The following is a 27406-nucleotide window of genomic DNA, read 5'->3' as shown; positions in this document are numbered from 1 at the left end:
CAACGAATTGTTAATTGCTAAGCGCAGGATATGCATTTATAAAATAGAAATTCGAGAGGCAGGGACAAAGCAATGCTTATGTTGGTAGTCGCAAACTACCGAAACTGGCTGAAAGTCCTGTGTTTTTTGCCAGCAACATTGCTATTCGCAGCGGCGGAAAACGCGCGGCGGCAGTGCATGTGAAACGAAACCTCGCGAAAAGCTTCGCAGCGCCGCGCCGCTATTCGCTCAATCGCTTGCATGTGAAACAGGCTTTAGATCTAACTTTTCGTTAACGCATGAAATGTGTGTTGTCAGCAGACGACGTAATAATTACCGGTGGGCCAATAGTCGAAGTTTTGAATGCGAACTGAATATTACGCCCTAACTATTTCTATTCAAAAATGAACTATTTCGTATTTTCGAACAATCGAAACTAACCTAATATTTCGCAACGACCTGCTGTTAATACGGCTACGGTTCTCCCCCAAGCTATAGAAATCACCGCAAATAGTCAGAAGTGAGACAAGGACAAACGTTTTCTCGAAGCAATGCAGAATGGTTTGCCCTAGCTTAGCTTTCGGTTTCGCGGCGCAAGTCTACGCGAGAACCTGCAAGTCTCTACTTGCAGTTCGTCATTCTGTGCTTTTGTAAGTGTAGTCATGTAGCAGTTTTCTCTTTTATACCCCTATCCCCCCATCCCCAGTGTAGGGTAGCAAACCGGAGACTCATATCTGGTTAACCTCCCTGCCTTTCCTCTTCATTCTCTCTCTCTCTACGCCATACAACCAATGATGTTGCACTTGCAACGGCCCGTTTTGCATTGAGTAATGACGTACGCACGACATCGTGGGGGAGGGCAATCAACAAAACCAACCAATAACGACACGTTGTTATTTACTGCTAATCAATTTTGTTGCAACATATCCAACAGCTAACGAGATGAATCTGCCGCTTCGCAATTACGGAAGCTGTTTTCAGTGGAGGTTCTCGCCGCTGAAACGCGATGCGTACAGCCATTCCTGGTTTGCGCCCGCGATGTCGTACGTACGGCATTACTCATTTGCATTTCGTGTATTGCACACGAGTCCTTCAGCAGCTTTCTTCCTTTTCTTTTCCTTTCCCAAAACTTCTGAGCTTTCTCTTTGTTTTTACCAATAATTTATTTAACGTTTTTGGAAAGCTGGCCATAAGGAAGCCATTAATACTCGGAAAACTTGTTTGCAACCGGACTTTTAAAAAATGTGCACGAATAGCCGAGTATCTTTAAAGGCAACTTGTGGTTTTGTGTTTAGAGCTGATCCCTTGTCGTCGATTGTTAGCTGTCATTTTTGCACTAGTCAGCAAAGGTGTAGTATTCTTGATCAGAGTTGCGGTGTGGCAACTCCGTAGTTGGAATGCTACAGGAATCATTCCTCATTTTTCAAATACTGGGAATGGAATGGGCTGATGGCAAAAGTGTGATCGATCGAATGGGGATGAAATGATAGCCCAACGTTCCGGAATGGAGTTAGAATGGAATGGGTTCAGTCCCGGTGCGCTAAATGTTGATTTTAAGCGAGACCAGAAAACGGGTAAATTTATAACTTATATTTAACTAAACTTGGGCAATTTATCACATTTCTTAATACTTAGTAGAAAAGTCTCTTTCTGTATCTACCTGTAGGTGACTACATCTGCCGTGGTAATTTAAACAACACGCTTTTCTACACATTCCACACTTCTTATGGCCCGGAACCTTTTCTTTGTTACAATGTTGAAGCAGATTTATTTAGACTAATTTATTTAACTATTATTTAGAGCCAATTTCTTAACGGTTCATTAAGGAGTGAAGTTGGATTACTCCATAGTTTTAGTTATTTGCCAAGAATCATTTGATTCAGCAACCGCATGCTTAACCCACGAGGCTGAAAACTAACATGTAGTAAACGGTTGCGCCTTGCACAAGCACGTTTAAGATATTTTCGTTGTGTACAGTATTCACGTAAAACAAGAAAATATAATTGTGACTCACTGGATTACGCTCGTACCACATTTTGAAGCTGAACTGCTCTGACAAGTTACTGTGAGCATGCCGCCATTATCCAAGTTCCCGCTACCGTAGCACAGCCTTTAGTAATCGCCACAATTACGCATCTTAGACTCAGGTGTCGGAAGAACAGATGTACGAAATATCGTTACATTAGGGGTAAAATGTTGATAAATACGCGAAAAACACATCTGGGCATCAAGGCCTGTCAATCTATCGTTTCCTTTCGTTGCCTCTCACTTGACACGTGTATACGCTTATAAGCCTGTACAGCAGCTAACAACTTTTCTTTGCACTGTCCGAACTTGCTACCTGTAAACTACACCGCCAATACTGCCGGGGCACATGCCGTGCCAAGCACATCTTTTCGAAAACACACCGACGCGAGGAATAAAAGTACGTGCAAGAATGCAGGGCTACCGCTGGAATCAAGTTTCAGAAGCTGGACTCAAGGTTCAGAATTCCGCTTAGGAAGCGAGATAGCTTCGGCCTGGCCCTGTGATGAGTCCGCACGAAAAGCCCGTTATACATGCGACGGGCCCCTCTCTCCCCAGTTCTCCTAAAAGGAATTCCCATTTACGCAGAGGGTGTTGATCAGCGACCGAAGCGAGCAGCGACGTTTTATACCGAGGCGCCCCCCAGCCTATTACTAGACCCGGCACATTTAAGCTGTGCCTTCGCGGTGAAGTCCCGCAAGCAATAGCCGCAGGCATTGCCAACCGGCGTGGAACAATGTTGCCGTTTCGCTTACCAGCCAGAAGTCTCCCGCAGCCTTGGAACGGTTGCAAAGCCAATGAACCAGCCGTCCCGCCGTTCACAACTGCGTCCAGGATCTGAGAGGCCCGGGAATGACGGCAGATTAAGGGACCACGTCCTCGAGTCCCATGGTGCGATAGGCGACGCCGACGGCACACAGATTGCGCAGGCCACGTAATCCAAGAAGCGGGTGCGACGATTGCAGTCGATGAAGAGGCACTGGGGGGCGGTCACCACCACAGATCACGCATCCATCCTGTTTACAGCTCCGGTAGCACACGCGCACAAAACACACGCACACACACAAACAAAATAGAACACTGACGCGCGCACACACCGGTGTGAGGCCAATTCACTCACGACACCACCAGAGGCAGGAACCGCAAGATTTCATTGAAGAAAAAAAAAAAAAAAAAACGAGGAAGAAAGTAGTAGGGGCAGGAAATCGGCACAGGTCAGATCAGTGCAGACGACGACAAACGGTCGACGTTTGACCACAACGGCAGCTGAAGAAATGAGGAAAAGTGCGCCACCGCAGAAGCTGCCGGCGCCGTTGGACTCGTTGAGGGGAAGCGTGCGAAGACACCGGTACGCAACGCCGGCCAAGACGTCAAGCTACTGCACTGCGCGCGAGATCACCGCGGGCACAGGTATGAACGGGAGGCGCGCCGCGCCGGTCGGGGCGAGCGAAGTCGTGGAAGTCGCGCGCACGCACGCACACACGTACGGCCACCGCCGCTGGTTGGCTGTTCTGGCTTCGCGCCGGACCGAACAGGTGGCGGAGTGTCGGGGAGGGGAAAAAAATGAAAATGGGCGAGGCAGCGGAAGGAAGCCTGCGCGCACACAATGAGGCGCATCTGAATAACCTGCCGCCATCTGGTGGGATGCGCCTAAACTGCTGAGCCGCGCTCCCGTCTCCATCCTCCCGGGCGCTCGTTCCCCTAGTCTCGTTCGGCCTTGCTTCTGCTTCGCGAAAAAAAAAAAAAAAAAAGGAAGGAGGAGTATCATTGTGTCATTGCGTCGGGCCTGTGTGTGTGGATGGCAGAGCGTGGCCTGCGCGGAGTATTCAGGGACCTTATGCGCGAGCGGATGTGGCTCGTCGGCGGCGTTTCCACTGCTTCGGAACGGCAGTGAGCCGGGCGTTCCCTCGTCGATAGAGAAAACGAAGCGGTCGTTCTTTTCTCTTGCTACCCTGAATGCTGTCGCCCACCTGTTGCGAATAGCAGTGCATCGCGAGAGAGATAGAGAGTGTGTGTGGGATCGCGAAAGCGGCGAACGAAAAAGGAAAAAAGAGAGAGGGGGAAGAAAAATAGGGGGAAGAGCGCCTTTGTCGGCTACGGGAGTCTCTCAGATGTGCTCCGTCGGAAACGCGCCCGCGCCCAGTTCAATCGCAATAAGCACTCAAGCTAAATAGAAATAAATATAAAAGAGGCACAAGGAAACATAAAGGAATGGAACGGAGAGCATTCGGACGGTGCGTAAATAATCCTGAGTTGCCCAATGTATCATCTATGCTGAGTTTGATGCGCCAAATGATAATTGAATTATGGGAAGCTTAATGCAACCCCCCTAGTTTAATTTTTTTATATGATGGAGTGAAGTTCTGCAATGGATAGTTTAGCAAACCAATTACTAAATAATTAATTAGGAGAGCAATGAAGCCTTAAAAGATAGAATATACTTAGTTATTTACATGTGTGCTCTCCATGCCCAGAAATAAATGTCAGCAATTTGTTAAATTTTTTCTTGATGTATGTATATCCCTTCACAGGGATACGAATAGTTATATCAGTGGTGTTGCTTATCGTGTTCATTGGCTCGGAGCACCTGAATATGTATGTTTACTTATTGTATTATGGCTAGCTGATATTACTAGATCCTTAAGGACGAATTCTGTAATCTACACCAAATTTTCTAAGTGTTTTCTGATTGGCCTTCACTTGGCTGTCTGTTCTGTGGAATGATCTTATAGGGGCAGTAAAGAGAAATATTCCGAGAGAGAGATATATATAGAAACGGGATCAGAAAAGAACGGAGGTTAACCGGTAAAGCTTCTGGTTTGCTATGTTAGGTAACGCTGAGTGGGTAACCTATACTTGGCTATTGGCGTCCCATTAGTTAGTATGTTAGTAGCAGCTGTTCCTACGCTGTTAGTAGCAGCTGTTCCGCGCTTAATTCCTACGACGGTTGTTTGCCAAGGGGCCAGACTTCCTGACAGATTCCCAGAGGTGAATCTTCGCATGGCTGCCATTGGCTGTTTTCGAGCATACGCTTTCAACGCTGGCGCCAAGGTCCCCTTCAGTTACGGCCCTAACAGGAGGGCGATTCTCTAGCATAATGGCGGTGCACACGATTGTTTACGTTGTCATGGCAACAGGAACAGCATCCGCGCGGCGCCTCGTCCCCCTAGCAGTCTATTTTGTTTTTATTATGCCGACCCGCTCCGCTCCCTTTCCCCTATGCCGCGCGCGCCGCTTACTTTTGTTTTGCCTGTACGCGGCGCGTTCTGGTTTTCATTTTTTTTTTTTCATATAACGCGCGCACGCGCTACGGCGCACCACGAGCTCGCGCATGGTTCGCCGTGGGCTATGCGATGGCACGCACGCAGTCTTGCCCATACTTATACCAGCATGTGCAAGGACATAAAAAAATTCCACTTCCAACGCAACAGATCTCTGGTCTCGCTTTATGACTTCGTTTCCGAAAACAAAGATTTTTCTTATAACGTGGTGTGATATACGCTCAAAAAATGAACAGAAGTGAAAGGTGCATGACATATATATGAGTACTAAACACATAAGTTCACAGACAGTGAACTAAAAAAAAAAAAGACGCTGTAAAACGCGAAGGCCGTTTCATGTACACACACACACACACACACACACACACACACATACACATATATATATATATATATATATATATATATATATAGATATATAAACAAGATTTTTATAAACGCCCTCAGACCAAAATGTAGACGAGCTTCTAATATATGCACTAAGATATTGCACAAAACTGGACGACGTGTATGGCATAGTCATGACAACTAAAGAAAGGGAAAACTCACTGGTAATGGCAAAAACAATGACACGCAAAATACTTAAAAATAGAATAAAATTAAGATTGATTGACAGCCATACAAAAAAAAGAACGAGAGCTTACTTATAAACATGCACGAAACTATATGAAATGCGTGACATGTTTATTACTACTGAACGAAATGAAAAAGAGATGGCAGAACAAAAATAACATTGTACTAAAAACTGAAATACACATTATCACATTATTGTGTACTTGGCCACAACTTGAGTAACGGTGGCAAGGGGGAACAGAAGGTAGTCGGCTTTTGCAGCAGCACATAGAAAACATTCGCAGATAGGCCTATTCCTCAATCAAAGACCAGGTAAAATAAGCCAACAACACGACTTTTCTTTCACCCCGAATGCAATGCTTAGCACTAGCACTAAGGCACTAAGTCGTACCTACTGGGCACTCCTTTGTGTAATAAACACGAACTGCAAAAATCTGCATCTAAGACACTAGCAATGCTCATGCTTTCCAGAAGAAAAAAAACCCGTATCATGCTTACACATGAAGGTTGTTCGCACGGTTTTCCCATCGGCGATTACTGAGATAATACACCAACACACGGCGGCCGCATTTCGATGGGGGCGAAATGCGAAAACACCCGTGTACTTAGATTTAGGTGCACGTTAAAGATCCCCAGGTGGTCGAAATTTCCGGAGTCCTCAACTACGGCGTGCCTCATAATCAGAAAGTGGTTTTGGCACGTTAAACCCCATCATTTAATTTTTAATACACAAACACGAACAGTAATTTTTCAGCTGTTTGTACTTTGTAGAACGTGACACACAGAAAAAGCACTGAGGGCGGAATGGAAATTTAAGCTAAGTTACTGAAGTTGCAGAATGAGACTTGGCACAGAAAAACACAAGTCATAGACCAGGCGACAATGAGGAGCAACATCTATTAGCTTTCTCTACCGGTAAGAGGGAAGAGTAGCACAATCAAGGCGCAACGACGTCCGGAGGCTCATGGAGCCCACACATGGACAGGGCTGTGCTCGTGTACATGCGCCTTCTGATGTCCTTCGGTCTGCGCGCTCACCTGTTGCCTTTAGGCACCCGGAACAACATTGCAGGGCTTGTTTTTGAGGTATTCGTGCACCACTGCATGGTGCACGGGCGGTACGAGTCGTGAAACGGGTGAAACATCGCGGAGCACAAGCACACAGCTATCGAGGACCACGAAACTGACGAAGCTACCCACGCCGGTTAACGCACAGCAGCGCACGCTTCCCGATAACAGCAGATAACGAAACATGAAACGTCATGCAGCGGGCTAAGCTGGCGGCGGGCCGCCGGGCGCGCGCGGTGACAGTCGGAGGTGAGGGAGTTACGACGGAGTGATGAGGGAAGGCGAGGGGAGAGGATGTGGGGAGAGGGCTCGGCCACCTCGATCGGCGCGCGGGCGCGCGACGATCTACGAGGCCATGCAAGGGAAACAAATTTTCTGCTCCGCCCTCCTCATAGATGGCGCCAATTACCTCTGCCACCGCTTAGGGTGAAGCCAACCGCGTCGTCTCCTACGGCGGCCGTCATTCTCGCTCCCACTGCACAAAGGTATCGCTCTCGCGCTGGAGCGTCGCTCGCTGACCGCTTCTCAAGGATGCGTAAACTGTGAAAAATAGGGAAGGTGATTGCGCATTTCACTTTCGCATGGATAGAAATACATTCTAAATGTTTGTCGGAAAAGGCTTTTTGTTAACAAAAAGAAACAACAGTTGCGAAAGCCAACGATGTCGATTGGAAAAAGGGGGAGTGCGTATGCACGAGATGCGTCAGTAACGTCATGGAGAATACCAGGGAATGAAACTGATCCTGACGGTTATTAATCTGTCGCTAATCCACTGACCCCACTCGTGCGTTCAAATGGCAGCCCGCCCTAACAAATTTGTGTTGTTCACTTGACTACTCGCGCCAAGCGCTCATCTTGCCAAAGAAGCAGGTGAAAACAATTTCTGAAAGTGTTTGTGCGCCCGAGGTGTGCGATAACTGAATTGCGATAAAGAGCGCCGTTAACTAAGCTGCGGAGTGTGCGATAGACAGTGCCAAAACACTATGAGATAGGTTAAATCTCGATGACAGCAGCTAAGGTGAGTGCATATTTCACGAACCGCAGCGGAAATTGGCAGGCCCGTCGGCACCCTCCTCCCACTATGTTAACTCTCGGCGCAAAAAAAACAAAAAAAAAAAAGCCATAATCCGCTGCGTAGGCGGGATGTTCTGTTTCAGATTTTATTTGCGACCGCGCCGCTGTCCATTCCAGGCATATAAATCTGCTCACTTCCTTTTTAGTTTATTACCAATTATGGAGTTATTCAAACTTCATGAAATGCGCCAGGCAATACCTGTCCAAGTGTGTAGGGGCTTTTTAAGTAAATTTTTGTTATACATGGTCCCAGCGCAAGCCAGTGTATAGCTGCCGCGGTGGCTCAGTGGTTGCGATACTCGGCTGCTGACCCGGAAGACGCGGGTTCGATTCCGGCCGCGGCGGTTGCATTTCGATGTGGGTCAAACGCTAGATGACCTGTGTACTGTACGATGTCAGCGCACGTTAAAGAACCCCAGGTGGTCGAAATTTCCGGAGCCCTCCACTACGGCGTCTCCCGTAGCCTGAGTCACTTTGGAACGTTAAACCTCATAAAGCAAGCTAGTGTATTTCTTCAGTAAAAAAAATGGGAGCAGTGTACGCACCAGCGTCTTGGTTTCCAAAGGAAGAAAACCTATCAGCAGCAGTACTAGAATGCGAGCTCTCCCCTGTTCGTTGAGGCATCACCATGCAATTTGTATGTTTATGAACGAGCCCGAAATTGAAGTAACAAAAAAATATGTATTCACTGTTCACGAACACACAGATGATAGTTACCAAATTGCTTTAATGAAAACATGAACGTAAACATTATTGCACTTGTAAAATTCGACATCAATGTTAAATAGCAGACCATTAATTTACAAAACCATTGGGATGACACATGGGCATATGTGCGGACTTCAGACTGAGCAAAAATTTGCTGACATTCAGAGTCCACCTTGCTTACGCAAGTCTTACTCCTGCACAAGTCTTGCTGCCGTGGCCACTGATATGAGTACTTAGAATTTGTCGAAGATGAATTCGTAGCCTCACTGTGGCATACGCAGCGACCAACATTTTGCTTATTCGTTCTTTGTGAGCCCTGTATGTCTTCAGAGGGGGTTTGTCTATTTCTTCGAGATATACAATAAGAGAGCGAAGCAGTGACTTCATGGTAAAAAAATTTTCGGTGCACCATGAATTAACAGCGGTAAAATGTTCCTTGTAGTTTTTCAGCGTTTTCATGACATCATTGCTTGGATAGACGAGGTTTTGCCCATCGCTGGCATATTCCTTGAGTTCACTCAGGGAAGCATATTGATCATCAGGGTTGCCAAGGAGAGCACCTTTGCAAGGCGCACAAGTTACAGACTTCAATATTCCTTTCAAGGTAAAGCACCCAAGGTAGAACAAGATGCGACATTCGGTTGACGTGAGCTCTTCAATAAACAGAATTTCCAAGTCATTTATTTTCTCGAATTTGCCTAGAGCACATTCCTTCTTGCCTTGTGCAAGCATATCAACAAGATATTCGCGGTCATCGAGTTCATAGCTAGTTGACCTCAGGGTGCGAAGAAATTGGCTGACAGTGACGAGTCTGAGTGCGCACTTCAAGTCATATGCAGTGGGCACTGGTTTCATGAGCCGCACCACAGAAAAAATGTTTTCTAGGCAGTCTTGTAGCAGCCTGCTCATGAGACGTAATTCATACCCATCACTGCCAAGAAGCATTTCTTGAAGGCGAAGAAGAGCAGTTGTCGCAATCAGGACTCCCATTTGTGACGGATTCCACTGGGAGCCAATGCCCATTTTGAGTTCTCTGATCGTGTCTGCTGCCATGCGTAGAGTGTCCAAAGCCGCATGGTACTTTGTTATGTTTCTGTGGCTTAGAGCCATCGTGGGATGACGCGATTACATAAGAGCGTTCCACTTGGCAGCGAGGTCCATGAACCATGCCTTTGTTTCGGCCTCTGGTTCGATCACTTCTTTAATCAGGAAGCGAATAGCTGGTGGGGCTTCGCGGGAGAGCTGGACAGCGATTCCAACTTTCATCTTGGTGAAGTGGCCACAACTAATGTGGGCTTCTTATAAATTTGGTGCTACTTTAAGATCATTGGCAGCGTCGTAATCCAGGACGGCCTGTACGTGCTCCAGTTTTCTTCGAGGCCGCCAATCCATTCTGGCATACTGTTGCATCACTGAGTGTGAAAACTTTAGAGCTTAGAAGCTGTCCTCTCAGATTCTTAAGGACATGTGCTGAATCCGAGATGAAGAAAAGCTGCATGCCTACTAAAGTTAGGTGTGGTATTGAGCACGAAGTAGCCGAGTGACGATGGCTGGAAAAGCCATATTCTCGCCACATAGCATGGTTTGCTGCGCCCATGTCACATGTGACAACAAGGATTCTTCGAGAAATCTGGCTGCATATCTGAACTATTTCCAGGACACAGGACTTCAGCACCGAGCCGTCCACATTCCTACAAGTGAATTCGTAGGCTATCACTTGTTTCCACCTTTGGTTGATTCCACCCAACATAAACACCAAATCACGATTGGCTGACTCCTTTGGCTTTGAGGGCAGCGTCGTTCTTCCCAGAAGCATGTCTTCACCGTGGTCCAGTTCAAATCTGGGTGCCGTGTCTCGCTCACCTAGAAAGAGAACGCAGCCCTTCTCCACAACCTCCATTCCCTCTGATTTGCACCTCATTACGTCGATTACTTCACGCAGGATACCTGGGAGAAACTTCAGGCCTTGAATTCTTCGCGCTTACGTTCTGCTTGATGGGAGAGGGTAGCCCATCTTTCTGATTCTTTCGCACCCGGTCGTTCCACAGGCAAATTTAATTTGTAGGCCTTGCTTAACTGTTCGCGGTGACCATGAACAGCCTTGATTGTTGCTCCGGGTAAGGGCACGAATTTGGTCCTCATTTAAAAACTTCATGTTTCGTGAGAAGTTAGTAGTTGCCTTTTTCAAAAACTTACGAACCTGTGCCTGTAGGTTTCTGACATTATTTCTATATTTGTTATGATGTGCTTTCAGCCTATTGTAGGCTGCTGGAAGGTCTGCAATCTTCTTTCTGAGCTCTGCTGGCTCAGAATCGAATGAATCAGTCGCACTAACCGATGCGGTGTCTTCAAGACGTACATCCTCAGAGGTCGAAGAAAGTTGCATATTAGCACTGCTGACTTCTGTACTCCACGGTCTTTCAGCGGACACCTTGTTTGACGAAGTATCAACAAGTGTAAATTCCTGTGTAGTTAAAGGAACGGTGTCCTCCCTTTCTGGTGATGAATCTTGTGGGGCTGCGTCGTTACTAAACAACGCAGGCCAATGCGCACTTCGCTCCTTTGGTGGCCTTCGCTCTTTAGGATGTTCTGCAAGCAGTTAAATAAAAAGAGATAATGCACATGATATTTACACTAAAATTGTGGTCACTCGAGACAACAGAAAGCGTGCCAGAATAAACTCACCTAAACATTGATAAAACGTGTGACCTCACGAAAAATGAACCATGTGACAAACAATGAAATGGACAGATACTCGCGTGATACGGACAGCTACTCGAGTGACTAGTAGAGATTTTAGTTTTGACGCAGAAGCTGTACTTAGACGCCCTGTCTTCATGTTTTTTCAGTGTTATTCGTTGGTCATTATTCCCATAGTCATGCGGGAATAATCTACGAGCACACAAATCACTGACTGAGCCTTAGGCGTTTGAATGACGTTATGTTTTGGATAGTTTGATAGTGAAGCGTAGACGGTACTTTTTATGTCTCGTTTTTTCTCCCCGTTGGCTTGGTAAAGACTGTGCTCGATGAATTGCTTCCCGTGCTGCTCCACGTGTGGTTCTTGTTTGCTCATTTGATCCTTTGTGCCAGATATGATTCCTGAGTGGTCGATGGATGGCTGTATTTTACTTCTAACGTTTCGTGTGTGATTCGGCTTGATTGACCTACATAAGGCAGGCTTGTTGCGGAAATAAACTTAGTTGTGAGTGGCGGCAGTCCTGTCGTTTGTGTCCTTCTTCAGTTCTGCTCTTTCGCGCCTTGCCTTCACTCATTCAAGCATGAACCAACTAGCCCAAGCAAGTTTTACTAGACCATTACAACTCGTGGGCAGCAGGAATTAGATTTCCTTCCTTTTCCTTTATTTAATTCTGTTTTGATACGATTAACATTTTTTGCCTGCTTCAGCCGTTTTGAATCTATCTATCTATCTATCTATCTATCTATCTATCTATCTATCTATCTATCTATCTATCTATCTATCTATCTATCTATCTATCTATCTATCTATCTATCTATCTATCTATCTATCTATCTATCTATCTATCTATCTATCTATCTATCTATCTATCTATCTATCTATCTATCTATCTATCTATCTATCTATCTATCTATCTATCTATCTATCTATCTATCTATCTATCTATCTATCTATCTATCTAATCGACCTCGACAGACGTTAAATAAACGTGATTTCAGGTACACGGTGTGTCGCTACATTGCTCGACTGCTAATCATATTGCCGTCGATAGTCATCGTGAGATGAGTTCTGGAGTAATTTTACAGCGAAGCTGTGTATGGCTAGGATTCCGTGCATTTTTGTTCACCGGGAACAAAAGCTATAATCGTAATTGGCTCATACCCCGTAAACATTCATGGTCCCGTAAGCAAGCGAAGAATGCAATGGCTCATAGCCCCGTAAGGAAGGGGCTACAAGCACTCAGCAAACTGAAGCGAACAGCGCGTTCATTCTTCCTAATCACGCATACAACATACAGAACAGCATGTCGAAAACTGTCATCATCAATGGCTCGTACCCCCGTAAGCAAGCAAAAAATGCAATGACTCATAGTCTCGTAAGGTTCATGGCTACTCTTTGCTACAACTCTGACCTTCACCCGGGCTCCGCCGACGTGAGTCATCGCTTCTACACCGGCTGTGGTTGGGAGTGGCTTTCACGAAGGCGTACAGTACTTTGATTTTAATGACCGACAGTGCTGCATGCGACGTCTCTGGCGTGAAAGAGAACATCGAACATTTATTGTGCCATTCTTATCGATTTCAGTCACAAAGACAAACATTATCTATCGCATTGCGACGACTACACGATCGACCGTTGTCTGTGCAGGTGCTACTTGAAGACCGCCCCATCGCTCGTCGGCCCACAAAGCTATGAGGGCACTTTTGTCTTTCTTGAGGGCGACTGGCCTATGTGAACGTCTTTGACTCGCTCAGGTACTCCACATGCGTGCGCGAGCTCCCCGCAGCGTTTCTCCTCCTCCTCTCCCTCTCTCTATCTTATCTTTCTATTCCCTCTTTCCCGTCCCCCAGAGTAGGGTAGCCAAACAGACGCATTACTGGTTAACATCCCTGCATTCTCTCTTTATTTGGGCCTCCTCCTCCTCACTTTGCGTGAATTAGCTGCGATAACACTACCTCTGCTCTCGTTGTCGGTGATTTCAATGTGAATGTGTCGGTACCGAAAAGGGAGTGGTTTAGGCGTCCCGTGTTGCAGACATATCCCTTGCGATGCCACACCGATCCGGTCCAACCGACCACACAGCGGCGTACGTTCATCGATTTGACATTTTCAAATAATGTGATTGCAGTTGCAAATGAAATAATGACCACTGATCAAGATAATAAATGAGTGTGCGTACCTTTCCTCACGATGACTACCCATAAAGACAATAAACCAGTTCGTACCTTTCTTCAAAATTATATGTCAATTCCCTGTCGTGTGCTAACCAGCTTTGCTGGTCAACCACCTTCACAGAGTGGAATGGTTCATGTTTTTTTTTAATTGTTAAATAACCAACCAAATAATATTACTAAAGAGCCCGTGGGCCCAGATGGAACCGGCGCTCTTAGAGGCTTGCAGACTCTATATAGGAGGCGTCGGAAGGCAGACACCTTTCGGCTTCTTTGGGCCTGTGATGTGGGCGCTGCCGAAGAATCAGAGGCAGTGTCTCATTCATTGGGTAGTAGAGCCAGTCTTCCGAGAGAAACTTTCGGCGGCATGCATGCATCCGATCCTCATCGCAAGAGCTTCAATGCCGAATAAAGTGGACTGAGGCGGAAAAAAAAAGAAACGAAAAGCAGAGAACGATTTTATTGTTATGAACGGTAGAGAGATTGGATACATGTTCCTGGACTTTGATGCTCTATGCAGGGGTAAGACTGAAACACAAGGCAAGCCAAGGAGAAGTGGCTATGTGAGGTGCTATGCTACAATGAACGCCACTCAGGTAAGCATTTAGAAAAGACCCCGAAGCAGTTGGTAAGGAAAAGCAGGCATCTCACTGTAACATATGCTGCTAGGTTCTGTCACGTGCAGATAGCAACAGAAAGTTTACTTTAAGTACCTTGATCGGCAAGGTAGCTGGTTAATGAAGGTCGGCTCCTCAAAAAAGATAGTAAAAGAAATGTGTTATTTGCTTACACAAGGGGCAACCAGCACCGTAACACAGCCTTGGGAGCGGTGGGAACAGTTTTGAGTAGCGCATGATGCGATTTGGCGTCATAGACAGAGTACATGCGGCCAGGTTCTGGCCGTACAAGGAACCGGCGGGCTATGTAACGTATCAGGCCAATTGCTTGTCCAACGCGCATGGGGCAGCTTGGATAGACGCATAGAGCTAAATCGAACATTCACAACGGCGCGCGTCTGCTATCCCCGTAAATGGGTTAATATTTTCGTGGCCTTCCTAGCACAAGATTTCAGCATTGTTAGGAACGGTCTGCAGACGTCCCGGCATGCAAAGTTTTCCCAGCCAGCTGCAGCGGCGTGGTTGGCGTTTTATAGGAATCGACCGTCAGTCTCCAGTCGAACGGCACCACTAGGTTTACTGTCGAGACTTGCTTTGAAAGAACGACGAGGCGTCACTCCGCAGCCTCTTGGCGTCACGATATCTGCTGCGGCGACTGACTTTGTGAGGAGGACAATACGCCAAGTCAGCAACTCTTCATCGCCGGAATGCCGAGACGAGGTCAGCGAAACAGGCTTTGTTAATGAACTCGCCATCCCCGACCTGGTCTGTCGGGAGCAGGAGAGCTCCTGAAGGAATGTATTTGGAGGCACCGTTTCACGCGCCTTTCAAGACACAAGACAGTGGAGAACCACGGCGGCCACTCTGCGGTGGTCAGCTCGGGGATTAAGAGGCACCTTCTTAGGGCAAGACCCAGTTCTGCGAAGACCGTCTAGCCTCGGTGGGGGCAGTGAAACCTGTGCGGAAGTGTGTAAGCCCTCCCCCTCAAAGGCGACTCGGCTACGATGCCTCTGGTCGAACGTTTTCCCTCACCTAGGGATCTAGGGAGGACAGAGTGTATTTAAGGAGCTGTTGCGCGACCCCTCAGTGTGCTTTCTCTCGCAGTCATGCTAGACTGATGAACTGCAACGTCCTTATGTCATCATCATCATCATCATCAGCCTGATTACGCCCACTGCAGGGCAAAGGCCTCTCCCATACTTCTCCAACTACCCCGGTCATGTACTAATTGTGGCCATGTTGACCCTCCAAACTTCCTAATCTCATCTGCCCACCTAACTTTCTGTCGCCCCCTGCTATGCTTCCCTTCCCTCGGAATCCAGTCCGTAACCCTTAATGACCATCGGTTATCTTCCCTCCTCATTACATGTCCTGCCCATGCCCATTTCTTTTTCTTGATTTCAACTAAGATGTCATTAACGCGCGTTTGTTCCCTCACCCAATCTGCTCTTTTCTTATCCCTTAACGTTACACCTATCATTTTTCTTTCCATAGCCCGTTGCGTCGTCCTCAATTTAAGTAGAACCCTTTTCGTAAGCCTCCAGGTTTCTGCCCCGTACGTGAGTACTGGTAAGACACAGCTGTTATACACTTTTCTCTTGAGGGATAATGGCAACCTGCTGTTCATGATCTGCGAATGCCTGCCAAACGCACCCCAGCCCATTCTTATTCTTCTGATTATTTCACTCTCATGATCTGGATCAGCAGTCACTACCTGTCCTAAGTAGATGTATTCTCTTACCACTTCCAGTGCCTCGCTACCTATCGTAAACTGCTGTTCCCTTCCGAGACTGTTAAACATTACTTTAGTTTTCTGCAGATTCATTTTTAGTCCCACCCTTCTGCTCTGCCTCTCCAGATCAGTGAGCATGCATTGCAGTTGGTCCCCTGAGTTACTAAGCAAGGCAATATCATCAGCGAAGCGCAAGTTACTAAGGTATTCTCCATTTACTCTTATCCCCAATTCTTCCCAATCCAGGTCTCTGAATACCTCCTTATGTAGATACTGTAAATAAACCCACATTCCTCGTTCTCGATGAGACCAAGTCTCTCACTTCAACAAAGTCCTCAGCGTGGATGAGTTGGACGACGGCATGGGCCAGCTACCATCTATTTCATGCCCGGCTCCAAACATTACAGCATAAAGCAGCTGCACACTCAAACCGCCGTAGCGCCTTCTCGCCAGAGCTGGTTCGCCAGGCGCTATGTTTCATGGCACGATCACCGAATCACGCGTGAGTTACACAGAACAGTACATACTACATACGTCTGCACATTAAGTCATCGCACTTTATCACAACAACAGCCGTCTGAGCAACTTGAAAAAGGGGGTACCAGCTAAACATAAAGGACGCGCACACAAGGAAAAGGCGTTAGACACGGACGGACGCTGGACTTTCAACTGTGCTTTATTGAAATTTACATTGCCGCACATAACCTCCAACGCATGCGCATCTTCAACTCCTCCCAAGACATGTGCACAGATAACACTTCGAAGATACATTACCATGTGAAAACAGCCGACGCATGCGTAACTTCTACTCCTCCCAAGACCTGTGCATGAATGTCAGTTTTTTATTAATGATATTTTACCTACTCGATAGGTAAGCACGTTCCTTGTTTGTTAAGCACAAAGGCGTATCACTGACACAAATTTCTTTCTCATTTCCAATGTGAAAAGCTTCTAAGATTTCGCGTTCGTATCTGGTCTTGCCCTTCCCTAAAATGGTCACACGACCGAACAATGGCGCACCTTTTTCTTACACTCATTGCAGCCGTGGTAATGAACCGCCAAATTGCTTGCCTGGTCCCCGCTTAAGGATAGGTTGTGTTCTTGCAAGCGCTTGTTAACACACCTACCTGTCCGGCCTATATAGACTTTACCACAAGGCAACGGAATGTGGTAAACAACCACAGTGTTGCATTTGATGAAGGGTGTCACGTGTTTAACTTTACAGGCCCTTCTCTTCTTCCCCTCGTTTTCAATCTTCACGCACAAGCTAGCCAATTTGCAAGATGCAGAAAACACAACGCTTACACCTTGCCTTCCCGCCACCTTCTTAATGCTGTGGGAGATCTTGTGAATGTATTTTATGAAAGTTGCTTTCTTCGCTCTGATGTCGGTGACTTCTGGCTTGCTAGACCATTTAATTTCCGCAAACTAGCTTCAGCAACAGTCTTAATGACTGAAAGGGAGGTTCGTTTTCAAAACCTAGTAGGCATGAGGATTGGAGCGTTTTTTGAATTGCTGTCCTGTTATTTAGAATCTACCCTGGTCGAGTTTAAGGGTCGCGTATTTTTACAAAAGAAAGGGATTTGTATTGTATTGCCCCAGTGCTATGTAGTATTTTCTTGGCAAAAACTGACAACCTCATTGTCACATCCTTGAACAAAGATCATGTGGTCCGTGTATTTAGATACGTTGATGACTTTTTGATCTTTTTAAGGCTTTCACCAGGGGACATAGTAGATGGTATAGCACAGGGTATTTTATCTGCTTTTAAGGAATGTTCTCGCGGTTTAAATTTCACCTACGAACTGCCAGATGACAAAGGAATTAGATTCCTCGACTTGCCACTAACCTTTCATGACAATGCCCATGTCTGCTGGGTGTTTTCACTCCGGTCTAAAGAAGCGCTAATGCCGCATGATTCCAAACAGTCTAAGCTAGTCAAGAGGGGTGTAGCGGTTGGACGCCTTCTGGACGCAGTGCAGAAGAGCTGCTCCCGCCGCATGGCGTATAGCCTGAAACAGCAGGTTGAGCGGTTGCTTGCAGCAGGTTTCCCTCTCTCAGTCATTAAGGCAGTTGCTAAAGCCAGTTTGCGGAAAGTAAAGGGTCTAGCAAGCCAGAAGTAACCGAAATCAGAGCGAAGAAAGCAACTCGAAGTAATACCATACATTCATAATATCTCCCACAGCATTAAGAAGGTGGCGGGAAGGAAAGGTGTAAGCGTTATGTTTTCTGCACCTTGCAAATTGACTAGCTTGTGCGGGGGGATTGATAACGAGGGGAAGAAGAGAGGGGCCTGTAAATTTAAACACGTGGCACCCTTCATCAAGTGCAACACTGGGGTTGTTTACTGCATTCCTTTGGCTTGTGGTGAAGTCTATATAGGCCGGACAGGTAGGTGTGTTAACAAGCGCTTGGAAGAATATAACCTATTCTTAAGTGGGGACCAGGCAAGCAATTTGGCGGTTCATTACCGCGGCTGCAATGAGTAAAAAAAAAGGTGGGCCATTGTTCGGTCGTGCGACCATCTTAGGGAAGGGCACGACCAGACACGAACGCGAAATCTTAGAAGCTTTTCACATTGGAAATGAGAAAGAAATTTGTGTCCGTGATACGTCTTTGTGTTTAACAAACAAGGAACGTGCTTACCTATCGAGTAGGTAAAATATGATTAATAAAGAACTGACATTCATTCACAGGCCTTGGGAAGAGTAGAAGTTGCGCATGCGTCGGCTGTTTTCACATGGTAATGTATCTTCGAGGTGCTATTTGTGCACATGTCTTGGGAGGAGTTGAAGATGCGCATGCGTTGGAGCTTATGTGCGGCAATGTAAATGTCAATAAAGTACAGTTGAAAGTCCAGCGTCCGCCCGTGTCTAACGCCTTTTCCTTGCGTGCGCGTCCTTTGTGTTTCGCTGGTATCCCCTTTTTCAAGTTCATCATGCACCAACACGCCCAAGAGCTTGCGCTAATACGTCTTAGCAAGATAACCACATTTTGCGATGGTGCGAGTCCCGTGTATTGCATTTCATACCGATATCTCAGCTGCGAGCATGTTTACGTCGCGATTAAACGCACACTGTTGCCTAACCCACCATCTACGCTTACCTATGATGGGAGTTACAAAATGAGTCAGTAACCAAATTTTTACTAAGAATTTGTTGTCTAAAAAAATTGTCGCTTTGTTAGCGACGAGGAACAACCACAACGGCACAACGCAAGTCACGGAAATAACTGTTTATTGAGCAATCCTTGTGCCCAGCAAAACGGGTAACACTCAGTACAATGATATCGGCGAGCAAACTCGTCGATCGTCGAAACCTGAAGCACGGAGTAAGAGCGCTGACTCACCTGATAAGGCGCCACAACTTGTGTCCCAGTGAAGCCAGCTGTATTGCGGCGGAAATCATACGTGGCGCAGACACTTGCCACTAGCGCCCAGCTGCGTCGCCTAGTGGCACAAGTATGGCGTCGCGGGCATAGCGAGGCTTAGTGGGCTTTCTGTTTATTGTCCGTTGTCAGAGGTACATCATGGCACCCGAGATCACCCCCTCGCGCGCTCGGAGGCCATGGATGCATGCGCGCATTTTCGCCGTCACCCGCGTGGCGCCGCTGGTCCGCCGCTGAAGTTCGCGGGTATTCTGTGCCTTTTAAATGCATAAAGGTTTTACCACTGTAAGTGCCAGTGTCATGGTAGCGGCGGTTAGACAATCCGATATGGTACCTTCGTATGCTTTTAATAACGTTACATTTTTAAATAAGAAACTGAAATGAAACGCTGTAATCTGCATCACGTTTGTGTGCATTCAGTACACCAATGAGATAAAAAAATATTGTGTATGCCTTCGCACAAGCGCGCTGCCAAATATTGCGTGTGTTCATGAACTTCAATTTACGGCCCCCGCTGCGATGGCTTAACAGCTATGGTGTTGCGCTGCAATGCACGAGCTCGCGGGATCAAATCCCGGCCGCGGCGACTGCATTTCGATGGGAGCGAGATGCAGTAACGCCCCTGTACCGTGCATCGGGGGCAGGTTAAGGACGCCCTAGTGGTCGAAATAAATCCGGAGTCCTCCACTACGGCGTGGTCTTGGCCCGTAAATCGTGGTCTTGGCCCGTAAAAGCACAGAATTCAATCAAAAAGTATACGGCATGCTACAGTGTGTCGTGGCATGCTTCAACCGACGTGCTATACATCAGAGTCCTGCCGACCATACTAACATCCCGTGCTACAATAAATACTTTCAGATATGCTTACCACACACTACGCCACTTACCTGGGCGGCTGGTGGCAGAAGTGTCATATAAACAGTGAGCGCATGCCTTCAGGCACATCAGCACACCTTTGTCTTATGCTAGAACTCTGCTTAAAACAAATGCAATTTAATTTTATTGAATTAACAGTCGTGAATGTAGTATCAGACTTGCATACACGCGCGAGGCATTTCGTATTAGGGAGTTTTAGAATAGGGGCCCCAATATTTTGGGGCCCCAAAGAGCTTTGCGGGCGTTAGCGTTGGGGCACGCAGGAGTGAAGAGTTTTAGAATAGGGTTTTGCGTTTGCGAATAGCGTCTTGCGCTGACAGCGCCACTACGGCATAAAAAAAAGTTATTAGAAACAATTTTAAAGAATGTACCATTTTACGATAAGAATGGTAATTTTAACTGTCGTATTTTCGCGTTTAACTAAAATTTCGAGGTTAATTGATCAGCAGCAAACAATTAGTTGCGCTTAGTTTTGAGTACCCGCCTTTACGTTCCTTCACCAGCCAAGTTAATCCACAAGCTCATACTCGCGCGCGTACTCAGAGAGGCAGTCGTGCTTCTTGTCGTGTTTGCGACGTAAAGTTCAGAGTTTGCCATCAGCATTCATGCCGAACGTGAGTCGGTCGCGCGTAGGTGTTCTTTGTGAGCACCTACTTTATCTAGATCTCAGCTGGAGTGATCTGGAAGACATTTTCCTTGGACATCAACAGCGCACACCCCGACAGTATAAGTCTGTAAACGGCCTATTTAACATCGAAGAACTGCAGGAAGATGCTTTTAGGCGGATATTTAGATTTCATAAGGAACACCTGAAAGACCTGAGAACGTCTCTGCTTATCCCGGACGCTGTAATAAGCGCCCAGGGTGTCAGCGTAAGTGGCGAGGAAGCTCTTCTCATAACCCTACGCAGGCTGGCGTATCCCAACAGGTGGTGGGATTTGGAGCCACTGTTTGGCCGCCACTACTCCACTTTGTCAAGTATCGTGTCCCAGATGCTCACGCACATTGAAGGCAACTTTGGACACCTGCTGGACTTAACTAAGAACAAGTGGCTGAACATTGCTGAACTAGGTCGTTTTTCTCAGGCAAGTACAGTGCATTGAAATAACTGCGCGAACGTGAGTGCATAGATATGCCTGGCTAAAATTGGCACGAAACGTAACCAGATTACTCGCAAGTTCTTCGAGCAATTTCTGAGTGGCAAGGTAATTGTTTACGTTGCCTACTTTTATCTACAGGCAGTGCATCGCAGAGGTGCACCACTTAAAAACTGTTGGGGGTTCGTGGATGGGACAGCGAGACCGATTTGCCGGCCATCGGTGAACCAGAGAATATATTTCTCTGGTCATAAGCGCGTCCATGCTGTGAAATATCAATCTGTCATGTGCGCCAACGGCATCGTGTGCGATCTTGACGGCCCCTACCCAGGTCACAGACACGACGCCGGTAGGTACACCAAACTTACTATGTTGATAAAGGTATTTTTATTACATAATGGTATTTTCATAGAAGCAGTGCATGTATAGGTCACTACAGAAATATTGTGCAGTGAAGCATAATGCTGCACACCTTACGTGAAGACAAAGGTACCCAGGAAGTTTACTTATAGTGCCCTTTGTGCATGGCTTGATCACCTTAAGGAAACGTAATTATTGGTTTTCTTCCATGTTGTGTGCACCTGCTCCCCATAATTATTAAGCGTATAACTGCATGCATAGTAGCCAAGGCCTTCTGTTATTCACTGGCCAAGCTAATATCATGAGACACAAAGATTGAAAAAGAACCATTCTGTTTACCATTTTGTTTTATAAATAATATTCTTGTTCAGGCACTTCAGCTATGAAATCTCCTTTAGTGCTCTTTGCGAGAATATTTCTTGGGTGACTGCGGAGTGCTGAAAAGAGTTGCTCTGTTGTAGGTATCCTGGGAGACAGCGGCCTTTACAGCAGGCTCGAGCACTTGGTGCAGGGTTCCTTGTACACCATCTATGGCGACCCTGCATATCCACTACGTCCACTGCTGATGCGCCCATATGCTGGCTCTTCTCTGACAGAGGCACAGCAAAGGTTTAAACCGGCATGAGCACAGTCCGCCAGGCCGTAGAATGGGGGTTCGGCAAGACTGTTGGACTGTTTGCGTTTTTGGACTTTAAAAAAAACCAAAAGATTCTTCTACAAAATGTACCTCAGATGTACAAAGTAGGTACAATCCTTGCAAACTGCCATACATGTTTGTATGGTAGTCAAGTTTCGATGTTTTTTGGCTTAAAACCACCATCTCTGCCAGAATATCTGGTTCCCGTCACTGCTTGAGATCCTCAATCCTCGGATCAGGGATCTCGCATGTCTTTGGAACTTGCATATGCGTAGCCCATAAGAGCATTTTGGAAAGCATTTAAAAATTGTCAAGCAATTATTGGCTCCATTTGAACCACTGAACAATCTCACATTTGCCGATGCTACGTTTTGTGTGACCTGTTCGTATCCAGCTTTTCTGGACACAAGGGTTTAGTTCGCGTGAGTGCCACCACGTGGCGTACTGACCTTCAACTTTTCAAACTTCCCGCGGTGACGCGTGATGACGTCAACCAAAAAAAAAGCTATTCCTGCGCATTGAACTTCGCCACAATGCTTGTCCCGCCGGCGTTATCAGTGTTCTTGATAAAGTGTATTCGCTCGTCGCCTGGAAATTACTCGTCATCCTAAGAGCGTTTAGTCGCGACGAGCAATGGTTGATTCTGGGCTTATGATGCGGTTCTTTTTTTTTTCTTGTTTTTTTTATTTTATTTTCCTTTTCTTTTTCTTTTTTTTTCATTCTACGGAGTAAAGAAGCTAGCCTAACCGTCAGAAGCACTTCGGGACAGCCTTTCTTCTGTCGGCACACATTGTTAACGTCCGAACATCGCACAGCATCTACTAGAGACGTCGTCATGGACGGATTTTGATTTTGCCCTATCGAATTCGTTCAGGCGCACACAATTATTTCACTAACGACTTTTCAATGCGCACTCATGGGCTACCGCCGCAGCTGCAAATCTAGATGTGCTTAAGTATTAAGACATATGCATGGATATGTTGGTTTTTACCTTGACACAAAAGTCACGGCACAAGAGTTGAGCAAACGGTCCCTGTGTCGTGGCAGGGTGTGAGACCGGGCTAGTTGGTATTCCATGCTAAAGTGACTAGCGCAATAGTGGACACAGGACACTAAAGAGGCGACAAGGATAAGCGTAAACTTCCAACTGGGCGCTTGTCCTTGTAGCGTCTTTAGTGTCCCCTGCCTCTTGCGCTAGTGACTTCAGTCTGTGTCGTCGTCCGTTAGCATGCTATGGCCGAAGCTGCTCCCAATATTACGTCACATTTACTGGCCACCAGGCAAGGTACACCCTTGGGTACGACATATAAAGTACTTGCAGTTAGTTTCCAAAGTCGTCTCCTATGGCGGTTATCCACGTGCGTGAAGCAAGAACGCTATTTAAAGTTATTGTGCAGTAATATATGCGGGATTGGTATATTCTCCACATTCTCTACCATGTTGCCGTTCCGCCTTTATTATATAGCCGCAATGTAGACTAGCAGCTATCGAACGCCATAAAGGCTATCCACATACTCAAAGACCTCGCGCACAGCTCCTGACACTTAATTATATTCAAGAGTTGTGCGTCTGTCCAGGACATCCTTAATGAATGTGACATAACACATTATGAGGTTTTACTTGCCAAAACCACGATTTCGTTTTGAGGCAGGCACGCCGTAGTGGAGGATTCGGGAATAATTTAGACCACTTGGGATTTTTTAACGTGCGCCTAATCCTAAGTACGCGGGTTTTCGCATTTCACACCCATTTAAATACGGCTGCCGTGGTTGGGATTTGATCCCGAGATCTCGTGATTAGCAGCCGAACCCAATAAAAGCTAAGCAACTACGGAGGGGAAGGAATGTTGGCAGTAGGAGGAAGGTGACAGCCGGCACGTGTCACAGTTTGTTCCCATCCTCATGGCGCGAGAATCGGTACCATCTGTCGAAGAATGACACCATAGAATGCACTGTGTTCAATGTGATGGAGACCGCATCCTATATTTCAGACTCGAATCATACTGTAACTATACTGAAGACTAGGCATCTCGCTAATACGTGCAGTCGCTTGACAGCTGCCGAGCGCTGGCGTCAGCCACAGGACCTACTTGACCTTTGTTCAACACTTGCCGACATTCTCGCCTTATTTCGCACCATTGCGTTTCAGCTGAACTGCTTCAACAGCCAATTTATTTGTGCCAAAATTTGGCCACCCTGTCAACGTTATGGTTTCTTATACTTAAGTCATCTTTTATATTTAGGCTAATGCTGTGATGAAATTTGCAGCGGTTTCACCTTTCCCAAAATGCCCGCATTTTTTGAGGATACTTAATAGACGTGCAAACCATTGCGTGGCCCCCTGACCAAGCTGCTCAAAAAGTCATTATATATCCCTGAGGTCTTGTGCAAGCTTCTGCCTTCTTGCCGTTCATCAACCTCCTGATTTCCCTGTCAAGTGTATCCCATTTTCACGACTCCAAGCCCACGGAAGTTGGCAATGATATAATGTGCATGGGATTAAAGCCATTTAAATAAATTCTACTGTGGATACGACAGCCGCTTTTGCTCACTGTGAATGGAAATATTGCGTTAATGAGCGCCATTCTTAAGCATTTAAATTGACAGTCAAAAAATTATGCGGATCCCATGTATGTGCGAATCGATGTAAGGAAAGCTTTCTGTGTTTGTTGTCATTGTCATACGTAATCTCCACAGACTAGACAGGCACTCTCTAATGAAATGCTGTCAATGTTTGCCTGATTACGCCTGCCATTGTGATGCAAATAAACGGAACTTCAACTCATTTTCTCAGAAATAAACGCTGAATGAAATGCTGACGCCATCCTAAACAAGATCAACAAGCGCCGTAGTGCTCGATCTTATGATGTGCCTATTCGTAAGCTTATATTCGCGATTTATATTTTTTTTGGGGGGGGGGGGGTGGGGGCGATGTGCTCTTGTACCCTAGAAATGTCCCTCGGATGTGTCTGATGAGCTCGGTTTTATTCTCAAGTGCCCAATGAAAACTCTCATCGCTGCAACTTCATGATGTCCTGGTGGGAGGCCACCATGGCGTGTCGCGCAAGTATGACCACGCTGATTCATTTGGGCTGACATAAACTATTTTGTGCGTCACACTTCGCCACATTCATTTTTAAAACTATGGCAGAGATCGAAAAGGGCGGCCAACTCACTACGTCCCTTTCCCCTGTTTACTTCCGCAAAGTGTGTGTTTATCGCTCTGGGTACCAAATACGCCCAGTGGTATGCTACCACTCAAGCCTTTCTGGCGGCTGAGCAAATGAAGTCGCAGGCTTTATTCAACATGGCGTCGACGTTCAATATGGCTATCCTCAATTACTTTTCGCAGACTTCGCTCACCGCCGTCTCTCCCAGTGTCATCTCTTACACTACTCGCTCCTGCTAAACACAACACAAACACGCAGCGACCTTAATGAAGCATCACTTACACGCTAGTTGACACGCTGTCTATGTATATTTCCGCTGAGCAACGGGATTGGAGCGTGGTCCTGTCTGTGGTGACATTATCCGTCTACAGCCTCGCTCATCAACACTGCTCGTTACTCGTCACGTTTCTTTTTGCCGGCGAGAGCATAGTGTATTTCCTCTGAATGTGCTTTCGGCTTTAGGTGTGACCTTGCACGCACGCTTATTCTGTTACGTTGACGGCGACCGTTGTCGTCAGGCTGCCGCCTCATTCTGAGCTTCGCAGTCACCAGAGAGCACAGAAAGCTGTCTTCACAAACAAACCACCAGGATTCGAGCCCATCTCCCAAATGCACCATCTTGCATTTGGGAGATGGGCACGCTAACCATTACACTACCACCTGCATCCACCAATTTCTGTTTATCTGCCTTCCCACTTCACGTTTTTGCCTTAGACGCAGGCAGAACGGATTCAGAACGAAAAAAAAGTAAAGATTGCTTGATCCGCCAGCTGACACATGACCTTAACTTTGACAGGTTATTCTCATTGGAGCGCATGTAGGCTTGCGGATGCGTGCAGATTGTGGGTCGCCTTAGCTTTATTGTAAATTTGCTTTCACCGGCTCTTTTCAGCTAGAACTGAAATGCCGGACAAAAATGAGACCTACCGTTGAATATTTTTTTCTTGTTTTCTAGGTTTAAACCAAAAACTCTCATTTACACAAATAGTGATTTTTTTAAGAAATGGCACAAGGATACTATATTTCGAGGTCATTTCGTTGTGTCAATACGGGCCCGCACCACGTATCGACGAAAGCGCATTACAGTGCCGATGCACGCGGCAGGTTACTGAATGAAGAAAACAGGAAACGACTGTGTTTCAGTTTTCGCAACATATTGTACACAGAACACAAGGCACCCACCACCATGGCATTTTATTTTTGACAACAGCGACACACAGTGGCGCACTGATATACTTCCTTGAGGGGTTTCATTTTATTTTTCCATCGCAGAACCGCAAGCGCAGGTTGCGTCGCGCGTATACCACAGCCACGTACTGTGGCCGCGCTCCTTTTTCTCTAACAATGCGGCCCCCGGCGGCTTCACGCGCTCCCGTAGGTGGCGGATTGGACTGTCACTCGATAACCTCTTTGCATAGAAACGACGGCATGATTGTTAACATATTGTTGGCTTGGATATGTCTGGCACGACGCCCAAGACCCTGTCTTCAAACGCGTTCTTATGTTTGCGTTCGCGTCTCTGTCTTGAAGGGACGCGCACCCTAACTTGCTGCATTGGTGCTTGCGTTGAGCGTATGTAAGGCGAAAAACGCGGTTCTAAAATGTCTGTTCACTAACGTGTGCAGTAAACCCATGTTTACAGTATTCGCGCAGTATAGTAGTAGTATAGTAAGAGTCACGAGTATGGCATCCGTAACCGCAAGCGTCATGTTATAGTCGTAACTTGTCGGGACAGCGTAGTTGTAATCCACAGGCCCTGCCACTAAGGAATACGTGGCTAGGCATGGCTGATGAATAAGTAATTGCGAAGATTGGTTTTCCGTAAAGGTTTGTTACCAAGAACAGCGGGAGCTTATACTGCCGCAAATGACGGATGCTGGGCGGTGACTCCAATCATTTACTCGGCACATCACACATCTACACTGGAATTCAACTGGTTTCACCAACTCTTG

General features: G+C 46.5%; 1 protein-coding gene and 1 pseudogene across 9 annotated transcripts in view; one reads left to right on the top strand and one right to left on the bottom strand.

Moving 5' to 3' along the window:
- Window positions 1-4334, bottom strand: part of LOC126537859 (uncharacterized) — a 681751-nt gene extending 677417 nt beyond the window's left edge. For 6 of the 9 annotated variants that reach the window (XM_055074488.2, XM_055074492.2, XM_055074490.2 and 3 more), the window contains exon 1: window positions 2760-4333. The gene's annotated coding sequence lies outside the window, so the exon portion shown is untranslated. Of the gene's footprint in view, window positions 1-2759 lie in introns of all 9 variants that reach the window. The other 3 variants (XM_055074489.2, XM_050184942.3, XM_055074494.2) reach the window with 3 other exon arrangements.
- A 16411-nt stretch (window positions 4335-20745) lies between these two features.
- Window positions 20746-23857, top strand: LOC126537861 (uncharacterized; annotated as a pseudogene).
- The last annotated feature ends 3549 nt before the right edge of the window (window positions 23858-27406 follow it).

This window comes from Dermacentor andersoni, chromosome 4, assembly GCF_023375885.2.
Source record: "Dermacentor andersoni chromosome 4, qqDerAnde1_hic_scaffold, whole genome shotgun sequence".
NCBI classification, from domain to species: Eukaryota; Metazoa; Arthropoda; class Arachnida; order Ixodida; family Ixodidae; genus Dermacentor; species Dermacentor andersoni.
This window is presented reverse-complemented; position numbering and strand designations above follow the sequence as displayed.